This window comes from Furipterus horrens, unplaced genomic scaffold (genome assembly GCF_987537825.1).
Source record: "Furipterus horrens unplaced genomic scaffold, mFurHor1.1.pri manual_scaffold_2, whole genome shotgun sequence".
In the NCBI taxonomy this organism is placed as follows: Eukaryota; Metazoa; Chordata; class Mammalia; order Chiroptera; family Furipteridae; genus Furipterus; species Furipterus horrens.
Window position 1 is genome coordinate 76,650,988 of NW_028327172.1, and position 6,417 is coordinate 76,657,404.

Genomic DNA, 6,417 nt, shown 5'->3' on the forward strand with positions numbered 1-6,417 from the left:
CCGTCCGTCTCGAGAGACGATGGTGTAGCTTCTTCAGAGTCTATCTGCACCGCCGAGAATGGCTGTGCAGTCCGACTCGGGAGTGACACGGTATCTGTCTCCTCCCGTGTTGAAGTGAAGCTGAAGCTACAGAGCCTGGGCAGGGTGATATGGAGGGTCTGCTGTTGCCCATGCAGCAGACCCCCCCTCTCTTCGCAGCTGAAGGATCCAAGGGAAAGACGGAGTCAATACAGCTTGGCTTCAGGTGCGCCGCAGGAGTTGCCGGTGCTGACTACAACGTCAAACCGCCTTAGGGACTCCAGCTCCGGATTTTCTGTCGGGGTTTACTCCCCTAGCCTTTCCCCTGAAGAGGTATGCCGCAAGGCAGCGGAGGTTTTTTGGAGTCAGAGTTTTCCTTCTCTGATGTGCCCTGACTGGAAGATCGAACCAGTGACACTTAGCTCGCAGGCCGACGCTCAATCCACTGAGCCACACCAGCCAGGGCTTTTTTAAATATGTAATATCTGGCAATTTAGTCAGAGGCACTGACCTTTTTTCCCTTAGTATGTCAAATAAAAAAATGACAACAACTAATATAACAATAGCCATCCAGTATGAGTGAATGAAAATTATACTTTTATTTTTACATTGGCAAAACATGTATTTTTTTTGGGGGGGTGCTAAGAATTTTAGTAATTAGTTTATGGGTGCCATGAAATAAAAAAGGTTGAAAATTGCTACACTAAAGCAACTAAAGGAATAAGAAATTATTTGAAGAAAAACTAAGAAATTGGGACTTCTGGTCAAGATAGAAACATAGATAGACACACTTCGCCTCCTCACACAACCACAGAGAGAATTACAACTAAATCTCAAAACAAATAACACCCAGAACTGTCAGAAAATTGAGCTATATGGAGCAAGGATTTAAAGAAACCATGTTCATCCAGAAAGGAAGGAGGGGCATAGATGCAGGGACAGGTGGAGAGGCAAGGAGATGAGGTGTGGTATATAGAGGTGGCAGCAGTGGCACTGGCAGAAAGGGAAGTCCCATATTCATGGACGGTGGATAAAAATTGTAAGGAATACCTTGGGAGTGAGCAATCCCAGCCCCCAGCCAGATCGCACAACCCAGGTTGCCAGCACTAGAAAAGTAAATCCTCATAACATCTGGCTATAAATACCAGTGTGGATTGGGGCGACAGAAGAAACTGTCAGATTTTCAGGAGACTCTGCTTGGAATGTATACAAACCCCCCCACTCTGGGATTAAGCACCAGAGCAACATCTGGAAGGGCACCAGTCACATATGGGGCATGGGTGAAGTAACTGGAAATGGGACAAGTGCTGGGAAAACCTCAAGAAAACTGGCAGGGGCATGGTTCCCTCTCTGAGCCTCTCACCACACAGAGTCACAAAGCAGTGGAGTGAGTTGTCCCACTCTGGTGATTACCTAAGGCTCTGCCCCACACAATTCACAGGTATCTTTTCTACAATAGACCTTCCTACTAAAACAGGAAGTCAAAGCAGCTCTACCTTATACACAGAAAGAAACACAGGGAGTCTGCCAAATTGAGGAAACAAAGAAATAGGCCTAAATGAAAGAAAAGAACAAAACCCCAGAAAAAGAACTAAATGAAATGGAGATAACCAACCTATCAGATGCAGAGTTCAAAACACTGGTGATCAGGATGCACAAAGAACCCATTGAGTGTGGTAATAGCATAAAGGAAGAATTGAAGGCTACACTGAGTGAAACAAAGAAAAATCTATAGGGAACCAACAGTGAAGGGGAGAAAACCAGGATTCAAATCAATAATTTGGAATATAATGAAGAAATTAGCATTCAAGCAGAACACCAAAAAGAAACAAAATATTTAAAAAACGAGCCTCTGGGACATCTCCAAACATACCAATATCTGAATCAAAGGAATGTCAAGAGGAGGAAAGAAAAAGCAAGAAATTGAAAACTTATTTGAAAAATAATGAAAGGGAGATTCCCTAATTTGGCAAAGAAAATAGACAAACAAGTCCAGGAAGCACAGAGAGTCTTAAACAAGCTGGACCCAAAGATGATCACACCAACACACATCATAATTAAAATGCCAAAGGTTAAAGATAAAGAGAAAATTTTAAAAGCAGCAAGAAAAGCAGAGAATTTCCTACAAAGGAGTTCCCATAAGACTATCAGCTGGCTTCTCAGAAAAGACTTTTACAGACTAGAAGGGACTGGTGAGACGTATTTAAAGTGATGAAAACCAGGACTTACAACCAAGATTATTCTATCCAGCAAAGCTATCATTTGGGATGGAAGGGAAGATAAAGTGCTTCCCAGACAAGGTAAAGCTGAAGGAGTTTATCATCACCACGCTCTTATTATAAAATGTTAAAGGGACTTATTTCTTAAAAAAAAGAAGGTTAATACTATGAACATTAAAATGGCAAAAAATTCACAACTATCAACAACTGAATCTAAAAAAACAAACTAAGCAAACAACCAGAACAGGAACGGAATCATAAGTATGAGGATCATTTGGAGAGCTATCAGCTGGGAGGGGGGAGGGAGAGAAATGGGGAAATAGTGCAGGAACTAAGAAGCATAATTGGTAGGTACAAAATAGGGGGATGTTAAGAATAATATAGGAAATTTAGAAGCTGAAGAATTTACATGCATGGCCTATGGACATGAACTAAGAGGTGGAGGATTGCTGGAGGGAAGGTGGGTACCAGGCAGAAGGGGCAAAGGGGTAAAAATTTGGATAACTATAATAGCATAATCCATAAAATATATTTTAAAAAACTAAGAAATTGCATTTGTCAAATACATGTTCATTTATATATGTAAACTACAAGCATACCTCCTTTCATTGTACTTTGCTTTTCTGTGCTTACAGATATTGTGTTTTTTATAAATTGAAGGCAAGACCCTTCATGAGCCAAGAGGTTGCGACTCACTTTATGGTGAATTTTCTTTATTTCAGTGTTCTGAAACTCAACGTACAATATCTCCAGTTATGCTTGTATAATAATAACTATATATAATACACATAAAGCTAAAAAATTACAAACTATCAGAGTGTTGTTATTAACAGCAATTTCTCCAACATTGAAAGTACTAGAAATAGAAAAAAAGCCTGATTTTAACTGAGTCATCCATTTATAATTCAGAACTAAAGTTTAAAAGAATTTATTTTTAAATTGGTTACAATAATCTCATCTTTAAGCATCTATGACACAAAATAATAACATTATTTTTCATGTTCTAGGTGACATTTGTAACTTGAAAGATTACAATAAACATAAAGTACTAAAACTAAGTAAAAGTAAAAAATGTATCATTAAAATTTAATAAACAGTAAATTGCTAAACATAGTAAAGATATTTGAAGACATACAAGTTTTAAAAGTACTATCATTTCTGTTCTATATTGTCCAATGTTCACAGCAGTAATTCATGAATCGTGTTTCTGCATATTTGAAAGCTTATGTAATATAGTTAATTTTGCCAATATTATTTAACAAATAAATCTATAACATTTCAAAATTAAAATTTATTTAAAAACTTTTTATGGTCAAAATAGAATAAAGAAATTTAAGTCTAGTGTTTTTTTTTAATTATTAAAGAAAATATCATTAAAATGTCATAAAGATTGTTTTAATGGAAGTAAGGTATGGAATTATTTTATGCAAATTATTCAACCTAAATGACTTAAAGGGTTCATTTACTGTGATTAAAATGTAAATTTTCTATTATTTAATATCAAAAGTTTGAGGTAAAATTTTGTGTGCCATTATTACTATTATAAAAGTCATTTAATTTAAATTTTTTGTTGTCATGAGAAAAGACACATATTTTTCTATTTTTGCACAAAGGCAACATATGGACTACCTGCAGTTTTGTTCCCAGTAATATGCTACAGAATTTTTAATATTTTGTTCAAAATGTTAATAACCACATTCATAGACGAAAGGATTTGGTAGAGGTAAGCAAATATGTTTAGCTCAGAAAGACTTTGACAGTGCGGAACCAAAGCAAACAAGATGAACCTGGGATTCACATAAAGTCCTACTATTCTTGAGTACAAAAGTTCAACTATCCAGCATAAGGTGGAAGTGAGCTGACATAAAAAGGAGGCTTACGGTTTATGAGGTGAGACCCCAGCCAGCTGGCTGAATATGGACTAATTTCACTAAAAAGTAGGAATGTCAAGAGTGAAATAAGAAACAAGGGCCCAGGCTCTGTCCTAAACTTCTCAGAATAATGGTTCTAGCAGAGGGACTTTGCAGAAAGGTAAAGGGTGGAAATTTTACTAAAGCTTTACCTTCAGGCCCCCTCACGTCCATGATTTTCTCTCAAGCTTCTGGGAGAGTCCTAGCAAAGCATCCACATTGTTGCGTAATTTTCTAAAACTTGTTGAAGTAAGATATTTTTGAAGATAGAAACGCTATCTATTTGCAATGCCTCTTCCCCTCCATCACGCCTTTCCTTGTATCCAGTGTTTTTAAAGTGGTGGTTAGGTACATATTTAATTAGGACTTAGTGAGATAATACATGGTTTTCCATCACTTCCATGTTGTTTTTGGTAGCCAGATGTAGGCACAGCTTCCTGGAATTCTATCATCACCTGCAGGCCAATTCACATGGAGTTCTGATCTTCAAAAGATAAAGGTTCAGAGACCATCTCTGAATACTGGTTTTCCAAACTTGACAATAATCCTAAAAATTTACATAATGTTACCAATAATGAGCTGTGAAAAGAAATGAAACATTTTCTATTAGTAGTAAAAACATATTTCAATTAACCCTAGCAGAGACATTGAATTATCTATTATTTATAGAAAAGGATATTACAATGTTATTATGAATAGTCATTCAAAGAATGTAAAGCCAAACAATGTACAAAACTATTATAAAATTATTTTCAGTTAATTAGTAAAAACATTACTTGACTGGATTGTGATGTTTGTGGTATTTGTCACTTTTTTAAGTTTCAATTCTTAATTCCTTTTTTATGCTAAATACTTAATTAGTTCCAGAGCTCATAAGACTAGGTTAGGATTGGTATACACTGTCTGTACATCTGGCTAGAAACAAGCTTGACTGAGACAACAGTGAAACTTGCAATGAATTCAGTTTCAAGGAGCCTGGAAACACAAGAACAGAGATAGGTAATGAAGCAGTGGCTGGTCACCAAGCCAGAGGAAATATGTATGCCCCAGGGAATTTCTACTTCAGGCATTATGAGAAGGCAGTATGTCATCCTTCAATTTATTTTATGAGTCTATTTAGAAAGAACATGTTATTGGTTATAATCTTGTCTACCCTGTATGTGGGGATCTTAGAATAATAGAAGACATAACTTTTTAAAAAATTAAATACTCCAAGAACTGGTTTTTAATGAGCAAACTGAGGACTAAAGTGTTAGAATATTGTGGCAAGGTTGCTTAGTGGCAGAAAACACTATTTCTTTGAATATATATCTTCCAAGAATTGATGTTTTAGAAAAATGTCTGGGAAACTAATATATACCAGTGAAAGCAATACATGTTAATCAAGGGCACAGTAACAACTTACTATCAAATGGATGCAAAGAGCTTCCTTAAGTCCCTTTCAGCATCATATCAAAAGAGAGAATGCTCTAATTAATATTCTGTAAGTGTAGTATTTATCATGAGGAATTATAGATCTTAAAGAAGATGAGCTGAGCCCCAAGGAAGGCCTTATGGAACATCTACATTAATTTTAAGAACCAAAAAATAGTTATATAACCAAAGATTATATATCAGGTGTTTCACCTAATTTTTAAAAAGTCATTCAATATTTCGCTTGGGTAGCAGCTATACACACACATGAAGTCAAATATGGAAAGTAAAATATGAGAACTATCTTAGTATTGCTATAGGTGAAGGTACACAATTCATGAAATAATTTAGAGTTGACTAGAAACCATTTTTACAATGGCCCCAAATGTTCTGTGCCTTTTTTTCTCTAGTCATCATAGTAATCAGAGAGATCCAGAAAACTGGTTTTATTTATTAACTTCTATGTACCAGATGCAGTCTCACATTTTATACTCACAATCTCACACAATTTCTGCCAGGTATTATTTTCCCAAGTTCACAGATGAGAACACAGGTTCATCAAGGTTAAATAACTAGGCCAAGGTCACATAGATAATATTTAGCAGGGGTCAGGATTTTGGAAAAATTCTTGCTCTTTACCAAACCCTATCTTTCATAGCAACAACATAATGGTCACCTCCCCGGCTTCAAAGGATGGTTGCATCAGTAGAGGAGCCGGCCTCAGTCTGGGTTTGGCCTCTCCTTTCACTAGATACCAAAATAACCTTTGGTAAGATCAAGGAAATAAAGCTAAATGAATCGGACATCCTCAGAACAGACAAAAATTACTCTGAATTGTATCAAATTTATACAGATAA